Genomic DNA, 26580 nt, shown 5'->3' with positions numbered 1-26580 from the left:
CCAACTATGCTCACAGAAAGCCAGCTTGCCTGAGGAAAACCACTGGCCCTGAAGAAGAGATCTGAGAATAGTCGACCTTCTGGGGTCTTTTACCACAGGCTGGAAAAAATTGTTCCAGGATAAAGTGTTCTGTCTGCCTACTCTCTGTCAACGAGATCCCTCCAATGGCAGGTCACTGAGGTCACAATTGGATTAGCGTGCCTCAAATTTTTCATTACTTTCTGTGCAGAAAGGAACCAGTGCTTGCTGCCAAAAGAACACATATGCTAGTGAACTGGGATATTTCCTCGGTTCATTACCGAGGCCCAAAAATCATAGGGAAAGAAGCATTTGGGCAATTCAGAATTCTAGTACTAGAAGGGGAATTCAACAGATATCTGTTCCAGCCTCTATCTCCACTCTGTAAAGCATCCAAGCAGCCGAAACAGACCGCCATCAAAAACTACCCACTGGGAAGGGCTTTCATCAATATGTCTATTTGCCAACCCTAGAACTGGACCAGAATGCAAACCTGCTATCCCCACCCTGTTTCCCTCCTGTGTATTAATGATGTGGATTTCATTCCTTTCCTTCCCATCTCACCATTTCACCAGGTCGAGGGTATGATCCTTTGCCTCTCTGGATTTTGCATTGGAAATTTCCATTTTAGGCTATTGACCCCTCAGGGACACTGACATTTTTCAAGTCTCTCCAAAAAAAGAATGAATTATACCATGGACTCCATCACTTCATTCCTCCTTGAAGCTCTGCTTTCCTTTGCTTTTGTTCTTGTCTCGGATGGAAATCTGGGCCTTCCAGCTTGCAATTGGTTAAAAGAAGTTGCTATCTAAGCTCCAGTGGTGTCATATTGTCCATTTCTATAAATGAAAAACCTGCTATTACAATGTTGGTTTCTGAGGAAATAATGGTTTAATTAGTTTTTAGATGAAAAGGTTTTTACTGCAGAATCTGTTTATAATGGAATTGATAAAATGAATTTTTCTACTTAACATTTTAATTAAGATTTTCCATGAGACTGTCATATAGTCCGTTTACTTTTGCCTGTTTGCTATCTGAGTGCTAGTTGGACCTGAGAGTATTTTGGGCCTACGTTGCCCTGCAGTAATGTTTTACCACCTCTATGGAAATAAACAACTTGAATTCCTATTGCTTAGCATATTGATCTAATAATAAAAGGGATATTGTTAAGTACTTGCTATGATTGAAGAACTATACTAAGTGCTGTGGTAGATACAAGATGACCAGGTTGGACCTGGTTCCTGACCCTCATCAGACTCATAAAAGGACAGAGAACAGGTTCAAATCCCCATCTGCCAGATGTAGAAACCGAGGGCCAGAGAAGTTAAATGACTTGCCCAAGGTCACATAGCCTGCAAGTGGCAGATCTGGGATTAGAACCCGTGTCCTCTGACTCCCAGATCTGTGCTCTTTCCTTGTGAAAGCAGGTGCCCTTCTGATCTGTAAAGGTGGCAGGATTTGGCAGGGCATTTCTGGAGAACAGGCTTAATATCCTAGGAAAATGTCATGTTGTCCTGAAACTAACAAGGTGAAGTGTTTTCCACAGGGATAGTCTTGTCACTTCTTGTTTCTTTATGGAGCTTTTCAGCATTTGAAATTTCATTTGATTATTGCTCTAGACACTATTCTAAAAAGAGAAAGATGTGATGACAAGTTGAGTCTGGAAATTATCTGGGACATTCCAGTGAGTTATTTGCCTATACTTTTCCAAAGGAGTCAATTTTTGCTCTTCCCCATTGTTAACAAAAGCCTCAGCTGCAGAAAGGGCAATCATTAGCAGTCAGTCAGTTAGTGCTATTTATTGAGCACTTATTGTGTGCAGACCACTGTACTAAGCACTTGGGAGAGTACAATATAACCATCACACTCCCTGCCCACAACCATCTTACAGTCTAGAGGGATCAGTTAATCAATTACAGTCATTTAACTTTTACACTGTGCAGAGCACTGAACTGAGAACTGTAACTTTGTTACAGAAGAGTAAAAGGGTTTTCCCTTAAGGAGCGTACTAATTTAGCAAGGATGACAAACACTAAAGTAAGTTACAGACGGAAGGAAACAATGGAGTGTAGAGATATGGACATTAGTGAGGCAGTAGAACAGGAGTGCTAAAGTGCTTAGGTCACATCAAAATGCCAAAGTGGTAGTAGGGTGGGAATATGAGAGATTAATTGAGGAAGATGACATGGAAGAGATATAATTTTAGAAGGACCTTGAAGGTGAGGAGAGCAGCGATCTGCCGGATGCTTAGTACAGTGCTCTGCACATAGTAAGCGCTCAATAAATATTATTGAATGAATGAATGAATGAATGGATGTGAAGTAGGATGGAGATCAAGCCAAAAGAGAGGGAAGAAGAAGCCTTCAGTGAGACAAATGGAAAGTAAAGCACAAAGAGCATGTTGGCTTGAGAGGAATAAAGTGTGCAAAGCTGGGGTGTCGTGGAGAGAGGTGAAAGGATATAGAGAGAGATCGCTGATTGAGTCAGTCCGTCAAGTCAGTCTTATTTACAGGGCACTTGCTGTGGGCAGAGTACAACATAACACTATAACAGACATACTCCCTGCCCACACGAGCTTACAGTCTAGAGGGGGAGTCAGATGTTAATATAAATAAATAAAATTACAGATTTGTACATAAGTGCTGTGGGGCTGGAAGTGGGGAGGTGAATAAAGGGATCAAATTAGGGTGACACAGAAATGAGTAAAAGAAAAGGAAAAGAGGACTTAATCTGGGAAGTCCTCTTGGAAGAGAAGTACCTTCAATAAGTCCTTGAAGTGGGGGAGAGTAATTGTCCTCTTAAGTGCCTTACAGCCAATCTTAAAGAGTTTCTGTTTGACATAGAGAAGAATTACTGTGAACCCCATGAGGGACAAAGATTGTGTTAAACCTGGTTATCTTGTATTTACCCTAAGACTTAGTTAAATGCTTGGCACATAGGAAGCATTAAAGAAATTCCACTGGCATCAGATAACCATTATCATCACTGGATTTTTTTGAGGAGTGGGAATATGTGCCCAGAACTGTGTTCTAGAAAAATGATCCAAGCAGCATAATTAAGTATGGCTAGAGGTGAAGACACTTAAGGCAGAGATGTATGCAAGGAATCTGATGATAATAATAATAGTATTTGATAAATGTTTACTATATGCCAAAGCACTATACTAAGCACTAGGATAGATACAAGATAATCAAGTCCCATATGAGGCTCACATAGTAAGTAGGAGGGAGAACAGGTTTAAATCCCCATTTTGCAGATGAGGGAACTGAGGCACAGAGAAGTGAAGTGACTTGCCCAAAGCTACACAGTAGACAAGTGTCAGAGCCAGGTTTAGACCACAAGTCCTCTGACTCCCAGGCCCGTGCTGATGCAGTGGTGAAGACAGAATATCACCAGTGTTTAGATTAGTGTGGAAATTGTTTGGATGGAGAGTAAGGTGTTGTTTCTCGAAATATTGTAAAAGAAGAACCTACAGCGTTTTCTGATGGAATTTAATATAGTTTTTGAAAAGGAGAGGAGTCAGGATAATGCCAAGGTTCCTGGCTTGGGAAATGGGGAGAATGTGGTTTTGTCAGCAGTGATGAAAGTGGAGAAGAGGATTTGGGGGGGAAGATGAGGTGTTTGGATTTGGACATGTTGGGCTTGAGGGGCCAGTGAGACATTAATATAGAGATGTCCTGGAGGCAGGAGGAGTTGAGAGATTGAAAAGAAGAAAAGAGGTCAGGGCTAGAAGTACATTTAGGAGTCACTTTGAAGAGGTGGTAGCTAAGCCATGAAAGCAGATGAGTTCCCCATGGAGAAGGTGGTGTGGGGGGGATCCAGTCCTAATCCTTGAGGAACAGATCCAGTCCTAACCCTTGAGGGACACCAACATTGAGGAAATAGACAGCAAATGAAGAATATGGAAGGAGACATAAGAGAGGCCAGAGAGGTAACAGAACCAGGAGAGGCCTGGTATTTAGTTTATTTATTAAGCTCCTACTGGGTTTAGAGCACTCTGTGAAGTGTTTGGGAGAGTACAGTAAAAGAAAAAGGCACAGTTCCTGGCCACAGAGAAAGTATAAACTGATGAATGGTATGTTCCCCTTCCTGCTCAGATTTAAAGAGGAAATCAGAGAAAGAAATATAGAACTCTAAGTACTCAGGCCACATAATGTGGAGCATATATAAGGGCACATCCAGAAATGCAGGGAAATATCCACCGGTATACAGCTGTGAACATATGCAAGGAAGCACACAAATGAATGAACACAGAGCATTTTTTTCCCTAAACTCATTCAGAAGCATGATAGCTGGGGAAGCACGCAGAATCAGAAGACCTTAGGGAAAAGACTCAGAGGGAAACACATACTCAAAGAATTATAGAGACCTAGAGTCAGATCCAGAAACATAAAAATATATGCTCATTCAATTACTTATTGAACACTTTAACTCAGCTCTTGTCCTTAACTTCTTGTGAAAAACATTATTTCAGAGAAAAGTAAGAGATCTTGAGAACTTAACCACCTAATTTCCAAAGCTGACCTTGTTTGATGTAATTTTATATTGCGTAACATTTTCCGAGAACACTGCTAGAATGTCATTTAAGATTTTAAGGTGGTGTCTTTCTTGCTATCTGGAGGGCCAGGATTTGCTGAGAAGCTGCAAACATTTAGGAGAAGGTTGGTTGCCTATGTGCCCACCTTTTCAAAGAAAGTTGCCAGATTGGGTACACAGATCCACAATATGCTATATGCTATACAAGCCAAGCTTTAAATTCACGACTCACAGAATTAAGTACTCCATGGGCAGAGAGATCGAAATTGTTTAGGAGGGATTGGTTGTGACTTCTTAGGTCTTTCATCTTTAACTTTTAAAAGATGCACTTATCTGCTTACTTGGCATTGATTTTTATTCATATTTTATTCTCTTACATTTATTATTTACATCTATTTTATCAATTTTTTATTAGTAGTTATTTGAGAATGTATGTCTGTTGGTCTTCACCACTAGATTATAAATTCCTCCAGGACAAGGAAAAATGCCTTAGATTTCTTCTGAATTCTGGCTTCCTAAACATCTAATAAGTTGTTCTGAACTTAATAGTTACTCAATAAATACTGCTAATGATGGCTATGATTCTTACCTTCCTGCACTAGACATGATAGTAATGTGGTTACATGTGCTTCAGGTCAGCTTTATGTTAACAAATTATCCAGAAGAGCCTTGACTTGAAATAACATTTTGTGCTCAAATAGCAGGCTGTGTGTTTGTCCATAACTACTACATGCCTTTGGAGAGTTGAATCATCTGAATTGTTTCCAGTGTAGACATTGTCTAAGCCCCTGCTCAGTTAATAGCTATCTTTTCCCCCTTTGAAATATTATCTGTGAATCGCTCTAAAAATAAAAACATGACAAAAAGACTTAAGGAAAGCTTACTTTAGGTCAGAGTGGGACAGGTATGAAAAATGCAATATCTGCTGGGGTCTCTTCTGGGGCTTGGTTAGCAGAGAGGTGGGTTTCATTTGAGCTGGGGGTTTTTTGGGGTTTTTTTTTCACATTTTCTGCTCATCATTCCAAAATTCATGCTCACACAAAGGTCAAATAGTGAGAAATATTTCATGACTCAAGCCTCTCCCTTTTGCCTGAATCCTCTGTGACTATGAGATGGGATTCTCCATAAGGATGATTGCAGCAGATTGCAATTCACAGCTGGACAGAGGATGCTTCTTAAACTAGGAGTTTGTTGTGGACATTCTGTTTCAGCTTGGCAATGAAAAAATTAGTTTCACCGAGATACTTAAAATAAGTGTTTTGAGGCTTTTAAATTAAACTGTCTTTTTTCCCTTAAAGGCCAGTAGTTTCATTTTGATATGCATTCAATTGTAAGAGAACTAGAGTCTAATTTTCCTTATTGCTATTTTGCGAAATGCCAACTCTGTTGCACCGTACTCTCCCAAGCATTTAGTTCAGCAGTCTGTACATAGTAAGTGTTCAATACATACCACTGATGATGATGAAGATCGAGTGAGCCAATTAGCGTGATGCTTTTTTTCCTTTTTGGATCTGAATCACCGCCATCATCAGTAGTATTTATTGAGCACTTACTGTGTGCAGAGCACTGTATTAAGTGTTTGGGAGAGTACAATACAACAGAGTTGGCATTTGGGCAAACAGCAGATATGGTAGACATGTGGTAGGAACGTCCCCAGAAGCTTACTGTCCAGAAGGAAGCGTACAAGATAGAGGTTCATGAAACCTAGTTGAAAAAGCACTCAAAAGAGAAACCCTTACAGGCTCAGTTGGAAATAAGAAGGCTTTTCACATATTCTCAACTAAGGAAATCTATGTAAAAGTAATCTAATTTATGTTAGATTTGGATGGATGTCAAGGGGAACAGTAATTATACACTTACTTTAAGCTTCTTTTGGAGCCACAGTCAATCAAAGAAATCTGCACTGTGAGCCCGTCTTCTAGTTTGTGCACCCGTTGGGTTGAGATTGTCTCTATTTGTTGCCAAATTGTTCTTTCCAAGTGCTTAGTACAGTGTTCTGCACACATATGTGCTCAATAAATATGACTGAATCACTGATCTGAGCTAATAGTCCCTAGGTTTCTTATTGAACACATAGTGAGAAGCAGCGTGGCTCATTGGAAAGAGCACGGGCTTTGGAGTCAGGGCTCATGAGTTCGAATCCCAGCTCTGCCACTTGTCAGCTGTGTGACTGTGGGCAAGTCACTTAACTTCTCTGTGCCTCAGTTCCCTCATCTGTAAAATGGGGATTAAGACTGTGAGCCCCACGTGGGACAACCTGATTCCCCTGTGTCTACCCCAGTGCTTAGAACAGTGCTCGGCACATAGTAAGCGCTTAACAAATACCAACATTATTATTATTATTATTGATAATGGCATTTTTAGCATCTGTGACAGTTTACATCATACATAGCGTGCTATTTATGAATTTGTAGAGTGTGTTGTGTCCTTTCCCTGGATCTCCTTTCGAAGCATAAAAGATTCTTGAGGCTGAAAGCTGCTTTGCTGATGTACTGCCATGAACCAAACCATTCAGTGAACATTGTTCTCTTCCTACCCCACCTCCCTCTTCCATTAGCTTTTTATAACATGCATCTCTCTACATTGGTGGTGCAGCGATAGAGTTAAAAAAGTTAGGGGAAGATAAAGAGAGCCTTTCCCCTCCTGTGGGATTGTGGGGACTCTCACTATGAGAGATCTCTCTTCTCGTCACCTTTCCCATCCACCCTTCACATTTCCAGCCCAAGTGGGCAGGTCTACAGAGATCTCAGCGTGCCCTCTCTCCTCCCTTCAGTATGGAATTGTGCTAAGTAATGGATCTAGATCTGAAAAGACCTGGTCACCATGGTAACTAGGCACTTCTATCTCCTGCTATTAAAACACCAAACTGTACAAAGTGGGAACATTCCCCTCCTGGGCCCCGAACACTGGTCACTCTAACCAGGAGGTGAACAAGCAGGAGGCATTTGGACAAAAATGTACTTAGGATAAGTTCTTGTATCATACGCTGTTACGTTACTGACTTCAGCCCTGTGAGTTTTGGCTAACTGACTATACCTACCTATCTAGGTGTATTTTATACATAGATATAGAGCCAACTCATTTTTATTGTAAAATTTCAAAAATGGCAGGGGACTCAGTGGTTCATATGACTAGCAGTCTCTGTATCTGTATTTTTTTTTTTTACTATTTGTGCAATCTGTACACTTGACTTTGATAATGTAGAACAACTTGGAAGGACAGGACTTAGACAATTATGATTTAGCAAGAGATTTGCAGAAAATGGGCACTGTCTTTCCATTCCTCGTTATTTGCTCTAAAGCCATTGTGTTTGTTTAAATAGAAAAGAACATTTCATTAAATTTGATCTGAATTGTATAAAAAGCAAGGATCACTGCTACATTTTAGATTACTATAATTTTTCCTATTACTGGGCGAACTTTGGGGAAATTTTAACTCATTTTCACAGTAATGCTGATGAATCCTGAAAGTTGCGTATTGATTTCCTATAATTTTAAAGGCTTTTTAACCAGCAAATGAACGAATCAGTATAGATTGTCAACAACAGAGTCATCTTCTTCATCATTATCGATTACATTAAAGACCTCTGCTATGGGCCGAATGTTATACGAGGTGTTTGGGAATATACAGTATAAGTAAAAATCTGTTCCTTGACCTTCAGGAGTGTGTGGTGTAATAAAAATTGTGGCATTTAGATCTATCTCTACTGAGTGGTGCATAGATAGAAGGCAATCAGGTCAGACAAAAATCTCTGTTCTATGTAGGGCACACAGTCCAAGGGAGAGGTATCGAATCCCCATTTTGCAGTTGAGGAAACTGAGGCATGGAGAAATTAAGTAACTTGCCCATTGTCAACCAGCAGGCAGGGGGCAGAGCTGGGATTAGAACCAGGATCTCAGTTCCTCAAGCACATTCTCTTTCCCCTAGGCCACCCTGTTCTCACTGGAGGAAAATAACTGAGTGATTTTTGCATGCTCAGAACAGTGACTGGATAGGGAAGCAGGATGGCTCAGTGGAAAGAGCACGGGCTTGGGAGTCAGAGGTCATGGGTTTGAATCCCAGCTGTGCCAATTGTCAGCTGTGTGACATAACTATAAAGTCACTTAACTTTTCTGTGCCTCAGTGACCTCATCTGTAAAATGGGGATTAAGACTGTGAGCCTCACGTGGGACAACCTGATTACCCTGTATCTACCCCAGCACTTAGAACAGTGCTTTGCACAAAGTAAGTGCTTAACAAATACCAACATTATTATTATAACTATAACAGGCAGGAGTCCAGGGATAACCTTTCTGTGACATTCTGAGCCCCTAATTAGGAATCTGTGGGACAGCTCAGTCACCTCACTTTTAAAATAGTAATGAGAGATTCTAGATGATAGAATGAAGAATGGCATGAAGCAGCATAGTTTAGGGGAAAATGCATGGGCTTGGGAATCAGAGAATATGGGTTCTAATCCCGGCTCTGCCACTTGTCTGCTGTGTGAGCTTGGGCAAGTCACTTAACCTTTCTGTTCCTCAGTTACCTCATCTGTAAAATGGGGTTTAGGGCTTTGAGCCCCACATGGGACAACCTGATTACCTCGTATCTACCCCCACTACTTAGAACTGTGCTTGGCACATAGTAAGCGCTTAACAAATACCTTTATCATAATTATAAATCTCACCAAGAGTGGGATATAGGTCCAGGGAGAAAAGGTTATGTGAACTGGGGTTGTTTCATGTGGAGAAGAGGTTAATTCTCTAGCCCTGAAGAGCTGTGGGGTTTGTTTGACTTTTTTTTTTAGAATGATAGCCAATTTCTTGCCGTATCCATAATTGACTCAATCAATCAATCAGTCAATGATACTTACTGAGTGCTTGCTGCATGCAGAACTTCTTGACCCTTAGGTGAACACGGGCTACAAACCACACAAAATTCAATCTAGGGTTCCAGATTGACAAGTGCTTTATATCAATTAAGGCCAAGGATGGAACTAGTGGGAGTGTTAGGGTCAGGCCCAATATGAAAGTTAAGTTTAGGGACACAAATCAGCTATCAATTTGGGGGCTACTGTTTAGCACATTGATGACTGCATTACTTCTGAAATACCAAAGCAGCAGTGCCTCTTAGAGAAGTGTGGTAGTCTAGTGGATAGAGCAAGGGCCTTGGTGTCAAGAAGGACCTGGGTCCTAATCCTAGATTTGCCACTTGTCTGCGGGGTGACCTTGGGTGTGTCACTTAACTGCTCTCTGCCTCAGTTACCTAATCTGTAAAATGGGGATTAAGACTGTGAGCCCCATATGGGACTTGGACTGTGTTGAAACTGATTAGCTTGTTTTTATTCCAGCACATAGTAGAGTGCTTGGCACATAGTAAGCACTTAACAAATGTCATAAAAAGAAATGCCAGTGGTCTTCTTTGTGACCTTGGGCAATTCATTTAACATGTTGGTGCATCGGTTTCCTCATCTGCAAAATGGGGATTCAGCATCTCTTCTCCCTCCTCTTAGACTGTATTCAAACGAATTAACCTGTATCAACCCTAGTGCTTAGTACAGTGCTTGACATTACTAAGTTCTTAACAGTACCATTCTCATTATTATTGGTTGTTTAGTTGTTGGCCATTTGTGATTAAATACTGGACAGCAGACTCTCAAGTCAGTATTCTATATTTAAAAATGGAAACCCATCTGTCTGAATGCCTTACCATTCACCTGCCTGGACACTGGAGCCTGGACCGGCTAACTTCTTGAGATCTCCTCTAGCTCTAGATTTAAGACACATTATCTGCCCCAAATCCCCCAGTTGACGGTATTTACTGAAAGCATACTTTGTGCTGAGCACTGGGAGAGTACAATGCAATAGGGTTTGTAGGCTTGATCCCTGCTCACAAGAACTTTCACTCTAATGCAGGAGACAGATCTAAAAACCTTCCCAAGAGTGAAATTAGGATTTAAAAAATGAAAATTCAATCAGATATATAGTACAAAAGGGAAGACTTACTCATATTTTGTTGATTGTCAACTCTTACTGGGTGGAGGTTTTTCTAACAAGAGATCATTTGGACAAGTTAGAGCTTTGGGGTTGGCAAAGCACATGATAAACTGCCCTTTACTATATCTGAGACTCTATGGAGGCCTCAGTTTCTATGAAATAGAGATATGCTTGAAGAAGTCAGGATTCTAAAGCATCTTGTGATGTTTGGATGGAAGACTTCAGTGAAGCTAAAAACATTATTGTTAACTTCTCCCATTCCCAGTCCAGTCCCAGGGCCTCACAGAGGCTGTTTACTGGTAGAACTGAGTGGTTTGGGATCTGCCTTTGTCCATAAAATTGAATTTTAATGTAGTCAATTCAAATTGAAATGATTTTTTCCATGTGTAGGCCAGGTTCAGTTCCTCTGGATTCATCAAGAAAGTTAGCATGCATCATTGACTCTCCTGCCCTTTTACATAGACATTCGTAGGCAAAGGGGCCAGGATATGCTGATAATGAATTGTGGGCTTTCTGCTCTCATCAAGGGAGGCTGGCCACTCTAACAAAAATGTCTTCTGCACAGAGCTTGTTGGTGATGTGACTTTGGAAGACTGCTTCTGTAGATACAGAAAATCAAGGAAAGATTCTGATGGGCAATGAAGGGACTTTTTTGAGCTAGACACCCAGATAAATGTGACTATATATGGCTTGGCTTTCACTGGGCACTTGGCATAAAGTGATGATATCTTACGGACTATTTCCACCTGAATGTAGGCCATTTCTCCGGAGGGTGTTCCTGCTCCCTGACCAGCTTGCTTCAGAAACCATTGTCTTTCCCACCCACATCCCTCTAAGAATGAGCTCCACTTCTGAGCAGAGGAAGTTTGCATCAGGAGCCTGGATACTGAAAACAAAAATACCAGATATAAAGGCATCTAGTGCTTTTTTCCATACCAGAGAGGGAGCTGAAAACTGTACTGTCCAGGAGTAGAACAAATGGTTCATTCATTCAGTCATTCATTCAATAATATTTATTGAGTGCTTATTATGTACAGAACACTGTACTAAGCACTTGGAATGTACAATTCGGCAACAAATAGAGACAATCCCTTTACAATAACAGGCTCACAGTCTAAATGGGGGAGACAGCAAAGCAAAACAGAACAGAACAAAACAAAACAACATCATCAAGATAGAATCATAGAGATAAATAGAATCATAGGGGTGGAAGGGGGAATGGGGAGGGGAGGAGGAGCAGAGGGAAAGGGGAGCTCAGTCTGGGAAGGCCTCTTGGAGGAGATGAGCTCTCAGTAGGGCTTTGAAGAGGGGAAGAGAGTTAGTTTGGCGGAGGTGAGGAGGGAGGGCTTTCCAGGACAGCAGTAGGACATGGGCCAGGGGTCAGTGGCAGGACAGGCCCAAATGGGGGACCGTGAAGAGGTGAGTGGCAGAGGAGCGGAGTGTACGGGGTGGGCAATAGAAAAAGAGAAGGAAAGTGAGGTAGGAGGAGACAAGGTGATGGAGAGCTTTGAAGCAAAGAGTGAGGAGTTTTTGTTTTGTTGCAAGGTTGATAGGAAATCACTGGAGACTTTTGAGGAGGGGAGTGACATGCCCAGAGCATTTCTGTAGGAAGATGATCCGGGCAGCAGAATGAAGAATAGACTGGAGTGAGGAGAGACAGGAGGAAGGGAGACCAGAGAGGAGGCTACCACAATAATCCAGTTGGGATATTATGAGAGCTTGTACCAGCAGGTTAGCAGTTTGAATGGAGAGGAAAGGGTGGATCTTGGTGATATTTTGAAGGTGAGACCAGCAGGTGTTGGTGACGGATTGGATGTGTGGGGTGAATGAGAGATTGGTCACTTTAGGTGTGTTCATGTGCCAGTAAGGTGCCAGCTGGTTCTTTCTGGAGTGAGAAGACTCCCACCCCAGTCCTGGCCACCTTCTCCCTCTCCTCTACCATCACCAGGGCAAGCCTTGCCCTTCCCAATGGAAGGAGCGCATGGTAGAAGCTAGCCCCTGTTCAACAGTTAGAACACTGGGAGGTCTAGTGTCTGCCTCCACATGGGACAGCTGGCCTAGAGCTATCATTTGCACTGGATCTGGGTGATAATGTATTGTATTTATTTGCTTGCTATAATGGTTCAGTTGTTCTGAAGCAGCATGGCCCAATAAAAAGAGCACAAAACTGGGAATCAGAGCACCTGTGTTCTAACCCTGGCTATGCTACTTGCCTGCTAGATGACCTTGGGCAAGTTACTTCACTTCTCTGTGCCTCACTTTCCTCATCTGTAAAATGGGGATTCAATACCTGTTCTCCCTCCTTCTTAGACTATGGGTCCCATGTGGGCCAGGGATTATGTCAAATATTTTTTTTATGTCTTCCACAGTGTTTGGCACACAATAAGTGCTTAGCAAATGATAACAATTATCATTGTCATTATTATTATTATTCTGCCATATCAGGTTTTCCCTATTGTGACTCATTGTAATTATTGACTTTCCCAAGGGTATCCGCCCTTCTCCCTAACACGGGCTTAGAGACTCCATGAAATGTCTGAAACAATGCCAGGTTCTACAGTGCTCTACAAATTGTTCAAATATACATGATTCCTCTTTCATGGTAGAGTAATGGCATCAAGGCTTAGTGAAAATGGCATAGGTCTAGAAATCAGCTAGACTGTAAGCTTTCTAGACTGTAAGGTTGTTGTGAGCAGGTAACATAAATGTTTATTGTTGTATTATATTTTCCCAATTGTTCTGCACCAAGTAAGTGCTCAATAAATATGATTGAATGAATGAATGAAACCTGGTTCTGGGGGCAGCTCTGTCACTCACCTGCTGTGTGATCTCAGGCAAGTCACTGAACCTCTCTTTGCCTTTATGTCCTCACCTTAAAATGGGGATAATAATCTCTGCCTCTCCCTACCTCCCTAGGAAGCTGGAAGCTGTGAAAACACAGTGAAATCAATCAGTCAATAGTTGGCTCCTCTGCTAGATTGTAAGGTCATTGAAGGCAGGGATCATATCTACTCGTTCTATAGTACTTGTCGAAGAGTTTAATACAGTGTCCTTTGTAGAAGGAGTACTCACTAAATATGATTAATTGATAATGGTGTACAAACTATAATGTAGGTTAAAGACATAATCCCTGCTCTCCAGGATCTTATGGTATAACAGGGAGATGAGCAGAAACAAATTATTTGCAATTAGGAATGAAAGTAAACTTACAAATGGTTATAACAAGAGAAGGGAAAGATGGGTAAGTGAATAATTCATTCATTCAGTCATATTTATTTAGCCCTTAGTATGTGCAGAGACACCCAACAAAACAAGTAGAGAGACATCAATAGCATCCAAATAGATAAATTGAATTATAGATATATACACATCATTAATAAAATAAACTACTAGAGTGTGTATCTCAGTATGTGCATCTAAGCTCCTTGTGGGTAGGGAAAGTGTCCATCAATTCTACTGTACCATATTTTCCCACGCTCTTAGAACTGTGCTTTGCACAAAGTAAGCACTCAAAACTATGTTTGGTAGTAAATACTGGACAAGTGACTTTTGGAGTGAAATGATCTGAGCTGGAGGAAATAAATTGTTGATGCCTCCTAATGGAAACAAATAATGGAAAAATGTCATAGAATGTTAAAAGTACTATTAAAACTTAAAGTTGCATTATACTAAGTGGTATTCATTAAGTGCATATTCTGTGCAGAGCACCATACTAAATGCTTGGAAGAGTACAATACATTAAAGTTGGTAGATTCTAAGGCATTAGATTCTCAAAAACACTCAATCAGCTTTCTCCCCTTTAACTTACCTCACCAATCTCCTACAACCCAACCTACACACATTATTCTTCTATCACCAACCAACTCTCAATACCTTGATCTTGTCTATCCACCCTCTTGTCTTGTCTTGTCTAGCTTGGAATTCCCTCCCTCTTCGTATCCAATGGACCACTACTCTCTCTCCACCTTCAAAACCCTCCTAAAATCATATTTCCTTCAAGAAGACTGACTTGATTAGGTCCTCATTTTCCCAATCTGCTTTCCCCTTTGTGTCGATGCCCTTGGCTGGGTACACCTTAAGCATTTTGCCACTTATGTAATTATCCTTTGAGTCTATTTTTCTCCCATTTGTAATTGATTTTGATGTCTCTCTCTCCCAGTAAACTCCTTTTGGGCAGGGATTGCATGTACCAACAATACTGTATTGTGTCCAACTACATTTGGTCTCTGCATTAGTATTCATTCATTCAATAGTATTTATTGAGTGCTTACTATGTGCAGAGCACTGTACTAAGCGCTTGGAATGAACAAGTCAGCAACAGATAGAGACAGTCCCTGCCATTTGACGGGCTTACAGTCTAATCGGGGGAGACGGACAGACAAGAACAATGGCAATAAATAGAGTCAAGGGGAAGAACATCTCGTAAAAACAATGGCAACTAAATAGAATCAAGGCAATGTACAATTCATTAACAAAATAAATAGGGTAACGAAAATATATACAGTTGAGCGGACGAGTACAGTGCTGTGGGGATGGGAAGGGAGAGGTGGAGGAGCAGAGGGAAAGGGGGAAAAGAGGGTTTAGCTGTGGAGAGGTAAAGGGGGGGTGGCAGAGGGAGTAGAGGGAGAAGAGGAGCTCAGTCTGGGAAGGCCTGCTCAGTCTGGGAAGGCCTCTTGGAGGAGGTGAGTTTTAAGTAGGGTTTTGAAGAGGGGAAGAGAATCAGTTTGGCGGAGGTGAGGAGGGAGGGCGTTCCAGGACCGTGGGAGGACGTGGCCCAGGGGTCGACAGAGGGATAGGCGAGACCGAGGGACGGTGAGGAGGTGGGCGGCAGAGGAGCGGAGTGTGCGGGGTGGGTGGTAGAAAGAGAGAAGGGAGGGGAGGTAGGAAGGGGCAAGGTGATGGAGAGCCTTGAAGCCTAGAGTGAGGAGTTTTTGTTTGGAGCGGAGGTTGATAGGCAACCCCTGGAGGTGTTTAAGAAGGGGAGTGACATGCCCAGATCGTTTCTGCAGGAAGATGAGCCGGGCAGCGGAGTGAAGAATAGACTGGAGCGGGGCGAGAGAGGAGGAAGGGAGGTCAGAGAGAAGGCTGACACAGTAGTCTAGCCGGGATATAACGAGAGCCCGTAGCATTAAGGTAGCCGTTTGGGTGGAGAGGAAAGGGCGGATCTTGGCGCTATTGTAAAGGTGAAACCGGCAGGTCTTGGTAACGGATAGGATGCGTGGGGTGAACGAGAGAGACGAGTCAAGGATGACACCGAGATTGCGGGCCTGAGAGACGGGAAGGATGGTCGTGCCATCCCCGGTGATAGAGAAGTCTGGGAGAGGACCGGGTTTGGGAGGGAAGATGAGGAGCTCAGTCTTGCTCATGTTGAGTTTTAGGTGGTGGGCCGACATCTAGGTGGAGATGTCCCGGAGGCAGGAGGAGATGCGAGCCTGAAGGGAGGGGGAGAGGACAGGGGCGGAGATGTAGATCTGCGTGTCATCTGCGTAGAGATGGTAGTCAAAGCCGTGAGAGCGAATGAGTTCACCGAGGGAGTGAGTGTAAATGGAGAACAGAAGAGGGCCAAGAACTGACCCTTGAGGAACTCCAACAGTTAAAGGATGGGAGGGGGAGGAGGCGCCAGCGAAGGAGACCGAGAATGAATGGCCAGAGAGGTAAGAGGAGAACCAGGAGAGGGCGGACTCCGTGAAGCCAAGGTGAGATAAGGTATGGAGGTGGAGGGGATGGTCGACAGTGTCAAAGGCAGCAGAGAGGTCAAGGAGGATTAGAATGGAGTAGGAGCCATTGGATTTGGCAAGAAGGTGGTCATGGGTGACCTTAGAGAGAGCAGTCTCGGTAGAGTGGAGGGGACGTAAGCCAGATTGGAGGTGGTCTAGGAGAGAATGGGAGTTAAGGAATTCTAAGCATCGATTGTAGATGACTCGTTCTAGGATTTTGGAAAGGAAGGGTAGTAGGGAGATAGGGCGATAACTGGAGGGGGAAGTGGGGTCAAGAGCGGGTTTTTTTAGGATGGGGGAGACGTGGGCATGTTTGAAGGCAGCGGGGAAGGAGCCATTGGAGATTGAGTGGTTAAAAATGGAAGTTAAGGAAGGGAGGAGGGCAGGGGCGATGGTTTTAAGAAGGTGAGAGGGAATGGGGTCCGAGGCGCAGGTGGAGGGGGTGGCACTTGCGAGGAGGGAGGAAATCTCCTCTGAGGATACTGCAGGGAAGGATGGCAAAGTAGGGGAGAGGGTTGGAGGGGGGGAGGGGAGAGGCAGAGGGGTGACTTTGGGGAGCTCAGACCTGATTGTGTTGATTTTTGTGAGGAAATAGGTGGCCAGATCATTGGGGGTGAGAGATGGGGGAGGGGGAGGAACAGGGGGCCTAAGGAGAGAGTTAAAGGTCCGGAACAATCGGCGGGGGTGACGGGCACGGGTGTCGATGAGGGAGGAGAGGAAGTTTTGCCTGGTGGAGGAGAGGGCAGAGTTAAGGCAGGAAAGGATAAATTTGAAGCGTGTGAGGTCGGCTTGGTGCTTGGACTTTCGCCAGCAGCGCTCAGCAGCTCGAGCATAGGAGCGTAGGAGGCGGACAGAGGAGGTGATCCAGGGCTGTGGGTTAGTGGAGCGAGAGCGGCGGAAGGAAAGGGGGGCGAGAGAGTCGAGATGAGTAGAGAGGGTGGAGTTGAGAGCGGAGACCTGATCATCGAGAGTGGGAAGTGAGGACAGGGCGGCAAGGTGAGGAGAGATGCTTTTGGAAAGACGGATGGCATCGAGAGAGCGGAGGTCTCTGTGGGGCAGTAGTGAAGATTTGCAGGGGGAGGGAGTGTGAGAGATGAGGCAGGTGAGAAGGTTATGGTCAGAGAGAGGGATTTCAGAGTTGGTGAGGGAGGAGATAGTGCAGCGGTAGGAGATGACGAGATCGAGGGTGTGACCGAGTCGGTGAGTGGGCGCGGTATGGTGGAGGAGGAGGTCGGCAGAGTCGAGGAGGGATAGCAGGCGGGCGGCAGAGGAGTCGTCGGGTACATCCATATGGATGTTGAAGTCTCCAAGGATCAGAGTGGGCAGAGAGAAGGAGAGAGGCTCCCCATTTAGACTGTAAGCTCATTGTGGGCAGGGATTGTGACCATTTATTGTTGAATTGTACTCTCCCAAGTGCTTAGTACAGTGCTCTGCCCACACTGAGGGCTCAATAAATACGATTGAATGAATAAATGAATTTGCTTGTATCCACTTCAGGGCGTAGCACAAAGCCTCTCATGTAGTAAGTGCTTAACAAATACCACAATTATTATTATTATCATTAATAGTACTCAAATGCCATTAATTGATTGTTTGACATGATCCCTGCCCTCAAGAAGTTGATAAGTTATCATGAACATTTAGGAGTGACCTAAATCACCTTTTCTGCATATATTCACTGAAGCTGAAGCTGGGCATGCTGACCAGTTACTCCAGCCAACCCAATCCAGAGAACCCACAGAAAAGTTGTAGGTAGAATGAATAGACTCTGTCAATCAGTCGATTATATTTATTGAGCACTCACAGTGTGCAGAGCACTGTACTGAGTTCTTGGGAGAGTACATTATGACAATATAACAGACATTCCCTGCCTACAGTGAGCTTACAATGTAGAGGGGGAGACAGAAATTAATATAAATTACAGATATGTGCATAAGTGCTGTGGGGCTGGGAGGGGGCATGAATAAAGGGAGTCAAGGTGATGCAGAAGGGAGTGGAAGAAAAGGAAAAAAGAGTGCTTTAGCACGGAAGTCCTTGGGGACAGGTCTAGTATAGGGGCTAAATAATATCCCACAGATCTGTAAAAATCTCAGCTCAGTGACATGCTAAGGAGGTTGGTAAACCAGTGGTCATGTTTAAAGAAGAGGTATGACATGTAGTTCTGGCTGTCTCTCTCCCTCACAGAAAGGACTTCCAGCTCATCAGTAGCTTGGAGACAGGGAACATAACACTGTTTTCAAAGAGCGATGCCATTCACACTCCGAGAGAAAATATTTAGAGTGGCAAATATTTGGAAACGGTGATTTACACCTTAATAAAACTGGGTGATCTTGAAGTTTTCAATATGCTGTAAATAATAGAGCCATCCATAATAAGAAGATGATTACTTGATACGGGGGAAAGCTTCAAGTAGGTCAAGGTGGCTATTGGATCAATATATAATCTTTCCCCATGGTCTAAATCACAGGTTTAAATGACAGTGGAACATATCGGGTGGACAATGTGAAATGCATGATTGCACTGGACTGCCTTGCCGTTTGGACTTTTCACTTTTATCAATGAAGAAAATGCGGAAAGTCTTCTTATTTGTTTCTACCCTCTCATAGATTTAATACATTAGAATCAGTAGCGCAGTATTATAGATCTCATGCATTAGATCCAGGTCTTTAGTATTTTGAGTACTTGAAAAGAAATCCAATTCAACTTCTGGGAGTTCACCCTCTGAAAAAGCATATTTTTTTTTTGAGGAGTTATTTTCCTGTTCACATTTGTTACATGGAACTGTTATATGATGTTGTTAACTGAATGAGGATTTTGGGTGTCAAACTGATCATTTTTAGTGGTATTTTCTCTCTCTAAATGGAATAGCTAATATTTCAGACTGAAACATTTGGTTTCTGGATTTAACCTTGAGTCATTTTTTAAATTTCAGGATCTGGCATCAATTGTGTTTTATCCCTATTGTGGACAGGTCTCTATCACTTGGTTTTATTTTCCCTAAAAATGTTTCTGGCCAAGACCAGCTCAAGAAGTTGAGATATGTTTAAATGAAATTTAGCATTATTAATCATTTCCTGCCAGAGGAAAGTCAAGGGAGATCCCCAGATGTAAAAACACGATCCTGGATTAGAGGTTGAAGTGGTAATTGTTAGAATCAAACAATTCATTTCCCATTAGTCTCGAGGTTCATTTTTGGGAGGTCTGTGATCACCGCCCAACAAACGTCAATTAGCTTTAAGTGGTGACCAAGGGCCTGATGGCCCCAGAAGAAGGGAGGAAATCACAGAAAGGCAGCCCTGCTCTACTGCCTTTCATCAGTTTCAACCATGGGGCTGTGACAGTTTGTACTTTCTCCAACAGTGCTTAAAAACTAAAACAAAATTTAATAATATCTACTCTCCAAGTACAACAAATAGATTCTGGGAGAAGAAATGTTGACCATCCTTGTGTTTTGAATAAGAGCATATATTAAACAATTATATCTCTTTTGGGGAACTATGCTACTAGGGAAATGATAGCCATCTTTTGAGTTTTGCACTTCAAGATAGGTGGTGAGGTTCAAGGTGGCATAAGATCTGTCCCCACCTAGATTACTGTATCAGCCTCCTTTCTGCCCTCCCAACCTCCTTTATCTCTCCACTCCAGACCATACTTCACACCACTGCCCGGATCATCTTTCTACAGAAATGTTCAGGACATATCACCCCCCTCCTCAAAAATCCCCAGTGGTTGTCTATCCCCTTCTGTATCAAACAGAAACTCCTCGTCATTGGCTTTATAGCACTCCATCACCTCGCCCCTTTTACCTCACGTCACTTCTCTCCTTCTATAATCCAGGCCACACACTTTACTCCTATAGTGCTAACCTTCTTACTGTGTCTTGATCTCTTTTGTCTCACTGATGACTCCTAGCCCACATCCTGCCTCTGGCCTGGGATGCCCTCCCTCCTCAAAGTCTGCCAGACAATTACTCTCTGGGCTTCAAAGCCTTTCTGAAGGCACATTCTCCTTCAAGTGGCCTTCCCTGATTAAGCCCCACTTTTCCTCATCTCCTACTTGCTTCTACATCACCCTCACTTGCTCCCTTTACCCCCCCCCCCCCGCTGCCCACAGCACTTTTGTATATATCTGTAATTTTATTTTTTTATATTGAAGTCTGTTTATTGGTATTGATGTCTGTCTTCCCCCCAACCCCCAAACTGTGAGCTTGTTATGAGCAGTAATTGTCAGTCTTTATTGCTGCATTGTACTTTCCCAAGTGCTTAGTACAATTGTCCTCTTACAGTAAGATCTCAATAAATAGAGTGAATGAATGATTGTAATCTCTTTGTGGGCAGGGAACATTTCTACCAGCTTGTGGTATTGTGCCCTCCCAATCACTTAGTATAGTGCTCTGCACACTGTAAAGGCTCGATAAATATCGCTGATTGATTGTTCGATTGATGTCTTTAGAGTGGTAGGATGGAAGGGAAAAAGGAAACCTGACCTGACCTTGAAGTTTTTCCCTTAACTTTCCTAGAGACCTGGTGACCTTTCATTAGCCAAGAGTTTCATTAGAACAGACACCAGGGACTAGGCTAGAAACTGGGATTAAGAGCTGGGTAAAGAGTCCTCTCAGCCCTAATCATCAAGATTGTTTTTTTTGTTGTTGTTTTTGGCTCAGATGGTTACCTTTTTGCTTACTTCCTCTCTTCTCACATTCCAACTCATACTTACTATTCCTTCTAAGAACATCTTGCCCTCAAGGAGTATACAGCTTAACTCTGCTGAGTGTGGTTCAGTTTTTTAATGGTATTTGTTAACTGTTTACTATGTGCCAGGGACTGTTCTACACTGCTGGGGTAGATACAAGGTAAACAGGTTGGACATAGTCCCTGTCCCTCCTGTGGCTCACAATCTTAATCCCCATTTTACAGATGAAGCAATTTTGGCCCAGAGAAGTGAAACTGATTTGCCCAAGGTCACACAGCAGACAAGTGGTGGAGTTGGGATTAGAATCCAGTTCCTCTCACACCCAGGCCCATGATCTATGCGCTAGACAACACCGCTTCTCTCAGTTATGGGCATGTTTTAGGTGTGGGGTGAATCACACTGCTCAGCTTGGTTTAGCTGGCCCACTCGGATACTTTAGAAAGTGATCTCAATGATTATGGGATTTGGCTAATCCTCGGTAGCCTAGGATAGCTATCGACCATTGTCTCTCCTTTTCAAAGATACTGACCCTTTTGCCAAGTTCGATGACATATTTGGGGCATAGTTTTTCCGGCACTTGCTTCTGTATAGAGCAACCCCTTGACAAATGCCTGAAATATATACAATGTTAATAAGGTTGGTATTTAATAAACACTTGCTTTGGGTCAAGCACTGTGCTAAGGGCTGAGGTAGACATAAGCTAATTAGAGCATCACAGTCCCTGTCCTTCATGGGGCCCATGGTCTAAGAAGGAGACAGAACAAGTATATTACCCCGGGTATATTAAAAGTATTTTACTGATGAAGACACTGAGGCACAGAGAAGTTAGCGACTTACCCCAAGTCACAAAGCAGGCAGAATTAGAGCTGGGACTAGAACCTTGAGCTCCTGAATCTCACTTCCATGTTCTTTCCACTGCGACAAGCTAATGAAGAAGCTCAGTGTTTCAAAGACATAGTGCTAACCTCTTCATAACCGTACTAATCATACTTCACCCAAGGCTTTTTCATTTAAACCAGGTGAATTGACAACCCATCTAGGACCAAGTTTCCATCCTAATTAACTTGTATCTCATAATAATAATAATGGTACTTGTTAAGCATTTACTATATGTCAAGCACTGTTGTAAACCTTGGGGTAGATACAAGTTAAGCATGTTAGACACAGTCCCTGTCCCACATGGGACTCACACTCTTAAACTCCATTTGACAGATGAGGGAATCGAGGCCCAGAGAAGTGAAGTGTCTTGCCCAAGGTCACACAGCAAACGTGGCAGAGCTAGGATTGGAACCCAGGTCCTTCTGACCCCCAGGTCAATGCCCTATCAACTGAGCCACACTGCTTTTCAGCAACCCACTCAGGGAGGACTCAAGGTGAATGGCTGCTTTTCTGGCTCTCCCGAGAGTGCTGTCGCAAGCCCAAGTGGCCTCAGAATATCTTAAAGCAGGACGTGTTTACATACACTGATGCGTGAGATTACACGTCAGCTGTTCCCTTTCTGTTCAGCATCCGAATGCAGATATTTCTGTCCTCTGCAAAGTGGATTTACAAGGCCTGGAAGAAGATGAGTGTTCCATTAGATTTCTGTCCTCAGAGACCACTGGTCTCAGAATGAGCTCGACAGGAAAATTTCCTGAGGGGATTTCGCCCCCAGTTTGCCCCATGTCAGTCTGCTCGGGAGCAACGGCTCGCAGCTTGGCACAGAATTTCTAGACTGTAAGATCTTTTTGGGCAGGGAACATGTCTACCAACACTGTTGTTTGAACTCTGCCAAGTGCTTAGTTCAGTGCTCTGCACACAGTAAGTGCATGACAAATACCATTGATTAATTAATACCAAAATAAATTAATAGCTTTATCGAACCCTTACTGTGTACAGAGCACTGTACTAAATTCTTGGATTAGTATGATAGGGTGAGTAGACACCTCCCTGAACTCAAGGAGGGAAACCCAAATACTCAAGGAGAGATACCCAACTGATACCCAAATCTAAATCTAGATCTCCAACCCTGATCTCTCTCCTTCTCTCCAGTCTCACATCTCATCCTGACTTCAAGACAGCTCTACTTGGATGTCCTCCTGTCACCTTAAACTTAACATGTCCAAAACAAAGCTCCTTATCTTCCCACCCAAACCCTGTCCTCCCCAATTTACCCATCAGGGTAGATGGCACCAACATCCTTCTTGTCTCACAAGCCCATAATCTTGGCATTATCCTTGAGTTTCCTCTATCGTTCAACCTACATATTCAATCCATCACCAAATCCTGTTGGTCCCACCTTCACAACATCGCTAAAATCTGCTCTTTCCTCTCCATCCAAACTGCTACCATGTTAATATAATCACTCATCCTATTTCTCTTGGATTACTGCATCATCCTCCTTGCGGACCTCCTAGCCTCCTGTCTCTTCCCACACCAGTCCATACTTCATTTTACTTCCAGGATCATTTTTTGCAAAAACGTTCAGGACACATTACCCTGCTCCTCAAAAAACTCCATCGGTTGCCCATCCACTTCTACATCAAACAAAAATCCTCATTATCAGCTTTAAAGCACTCCATCACCTTGTCCCCTCCTACCTGACCTCATTTCTCTCCTACTACCCAGCCCTCTCACTTTGCTCCTCTAATGCTATTCTTCTTACTGTGCCTCGATCTCACCTGTCTTGCCAATGATTTCTAGCCCACATCTTGCCTCTGGTCTGGAATGCCCTCCCTCCTCAAATCCGACAGACAATTACTTTCCCCTCCTTCGAAGCCTCATTCAAGTCTCATCTCTTCCAAGAGGCTTTCCCAGGCTAAGCCCTACTTTTCTTCATCTCCCACACCGTCTTCATCACCCTGACTTGCTCCCTTTGCTCATTCCCCTCCCAGTCCCACAGCACTTATGTACGTATCTGTAATTTTATTTATTCATTTTGATGTCTGTCTCCCCCAGACTAGACTGTATGCTCCTTGTGGGCAGGGAATGTAATTGCTTATTATTGTATTTTACTTTCCCAAGTACTTAGTATAGTGCTCTGCACAGAGTAAGTAATCAATAAATATGATTGAATAAATGAATGAAAGGAGATTGTAATCTAGTTGGGAAGACTGACAATAAAATGAATACACGAGAAGTAACCGAGTATAAGGATATGGACCTAAATGCTTTAGGGATGAGTATCAAAGTGCTTAGTATAGGCTAAATGTATAGTGGACTCAAAAGAGAGGATGAATAGGGTGGGGAAATGAAAGATTAGTCAGGGAAGGCCTTCTATAAGATGCAATTTTAGTAGGAGTTTGAAGATGGAGAGAGGTGGTATATGGGATATTCAGGGGGAGGGAATTCCTTGCAAGGAGGAGTATGTGAGCAAGTGGTCGATGATGTGAGAGACGTGATCGAGGCACAGTGAGTAGCTGATATTAGAGGATTGAATCTGAGAGTTGAGCTGTAGTTGGAGGTGAATGAGGTAGGTAGGAGGGGAAGAGATGATCAAGTGCCTTCAGGCCAATGGTGCGGCGTTTCTACTTGATGAGGAGGAGGATGGACAACCATTAGAAGTTTTTGAGGAATGGAGAGACATGCCCAGAATTTGTTTTTGAAAAATGATATGGACTGGATAATAATAATAATAATGGTAATATTGTTAAACATGATATTGTTAAATACTTACTAGGTGCCAAGGACTGTACTAGGTACTGGGATAGTACAAGATAATCAGGTCCCACATGGGGCTCACAGTTCATAGAGGAAGGAGAATGGATATTGCCTTGTTCTTGCCTGTCCTGCTGTTGACCCCCAGCCCACGTCCTACCTCTGGCTTGGAATGCCCTCCCTCCTCACCACCGCCAAACTAGTTCTTTTCCCCTCTGCAAAGCCCTACTGAGAGCTCACCTCCTCCAGGAGGCCTTCCCAGACAAAGCCCCTCTTTTCCTCTGCTCCTCCTCCCCTCCCCATCACCCCTACTACTTCCCTCTGTCTACCCACTTCCCCTCCCCACAGCTCTTGTGTATATTTGTACATATTTATTACTCTATTTTATTAATGATGTGTATATATCTATAATTCTATTCATCTATTTTGATGGTATTAATAGCTGTCTACTTGTTTTGTTTTGTTGTCTGTCTCCCCCTTCTAGTCTGTGAGCCCGTTGTTGGGTAAAGATTGTCACTCACTATCTGTTGCCAAATTGTACTTTCTCATCACTTAGTACAATGCTCTGCACACAGTAAGCGCTCAATAAATATGATCAAATGAATGAATGAATGAATGAATGAATGAATGAATCCTCACTTTGCAGATGAGGGAACTGAAGCCTGGAGATATTAAATAACTTGCCCAAGGTTACCCAGCAAACAAGAGGCAGAGCTGGGATTAGAACAAATGTCCTCTGGTTCCCAGGCCCATGCTTTTTCCAGTAGTCTACACTGCTTCTCTGGACTGGGGAGAGCCTAGAGAAAAGGAAGTCACAAATGATTATCCAAACTTCACAGTGAGCTTGAACAATGGAGAAAGACAAAATTTTTAAATGTTACACATATAGAATGCTTGAACACAAAATGACAGAGGATATCAATATTCCCAAGTCTCCCCTCCCAGTAAAGATCAAAATATATGTTATGAAGTGGCCAATTTTTCCCTGCTCAGGTTTCAAAATGGTTCTTTTAAAATAGCATCTTGGCTCCCTTACTAAAGACTGGGAAGAAATCTGCACCTGACCCTGCTTGCTCTGTTTCTATTCCTCTTGAATAGTTTCAAGGAGTACATCGGTAATCACATATTCCCATTTAGGCCTTTGCTCACCCTCAGTCCGAAGGTCTCAGTGCACACCCATCTGCCCTAAAGACAGGGGGACAAAGATTGCTCCTTCATCCTTGGTTACTACCACTTGTAAAAGGATTACAACCAAACCTTGAAGCCAGTTTACCTTCTGTCCAAGCCTCTGCCCAACAGCTCTAGGGCTGGCCATGAGGGCAAGTCAGGCCAGTGGTGAGAGGATGATGGGCAGATTCTGCAGATTTTAGGCTGCTGACAAGAAAAGTCTTGGCCTGGATGGTCACTGTAGTGACCCTCAGAACAAAGGGGGCATTCATTCTGCTCAAAATGGCAAACACAGGCCCTGAGAAGAGTAGCCTATTCAAATCCAGCCATGTGGTTCTCATCGCAAGGCTCTGAATCCATTAGGCTCAATTGATAATTTGTAATCTTAGTTATTCGCATGCCAGAGCCATAAATTATAAACAGAGTCATCAGAGAGAGAGAGTGAGGGAAAGGAAGCTGATTATAACCACAAGTATGGGAAGATAAATCATCTGGATGAAGTTTAGATGTGCTAATAGATTTGAAAAAAGCTTTGGGAAACAGCTTTCTCTTAACGGGAAGATAATGTAAACCGTAAAGTAGCTTAATGCGTTTTATGCTCGGGAAATGGAAAATGTTTGCTTTGGGTGGGTATCTGTGTTGTCGTTCCCTTGCTTACTGAGAACTGGGAAAAGTCCCATACTCCCCTCCAGCCTTGTGTCTTTTTGTTTATTGGCCTGTGCGTATGTGAGTTGGGTATTTTAATCTCCAAAGGGGATCTCTGCTCTTAGACTTGCTCCTGGAGAAATGTTGTGGGCGGAAGACTTTTTCTACTGTACCCAATGCCTGCCAATACGATC

At 43.1% G+C, this 26580-nt stretch overlaps 1 protein-coding gene across 6 annotated transcripts in view; it reads left to right on the top strand.

Annotated features, from left to right (window-relative positions):
* Positions 1-26580, top strand: part of CTNNA2 (catenin alpha 2) — a 1145386-nt gene that overhangs the window by 850523 nt on the left and 268283 nt on the right. The gene's annotated exons all lie outside the window — the stretch shown is intronic.

Source organism: Ornithorhynchus anatinus, chromosome 18 (assembly GCF_004115215.2).
Source record: "Ornithorhynchus anatinus isolate Pmale09 chromosome 18, mOrnAna1.pri.v4, whole genome shotgun sequence".
NCBI classification, from domain to species: Eukaryota; Metazoa; Chordata; class Mammalia; order Monotremata; family Ornithorhynchidae; genus Ornithorhynchus; species Ornithorhynchus anatinus.
This window is presented reverse-complemented; position numbering and strand designations above follow the sequence as displayed.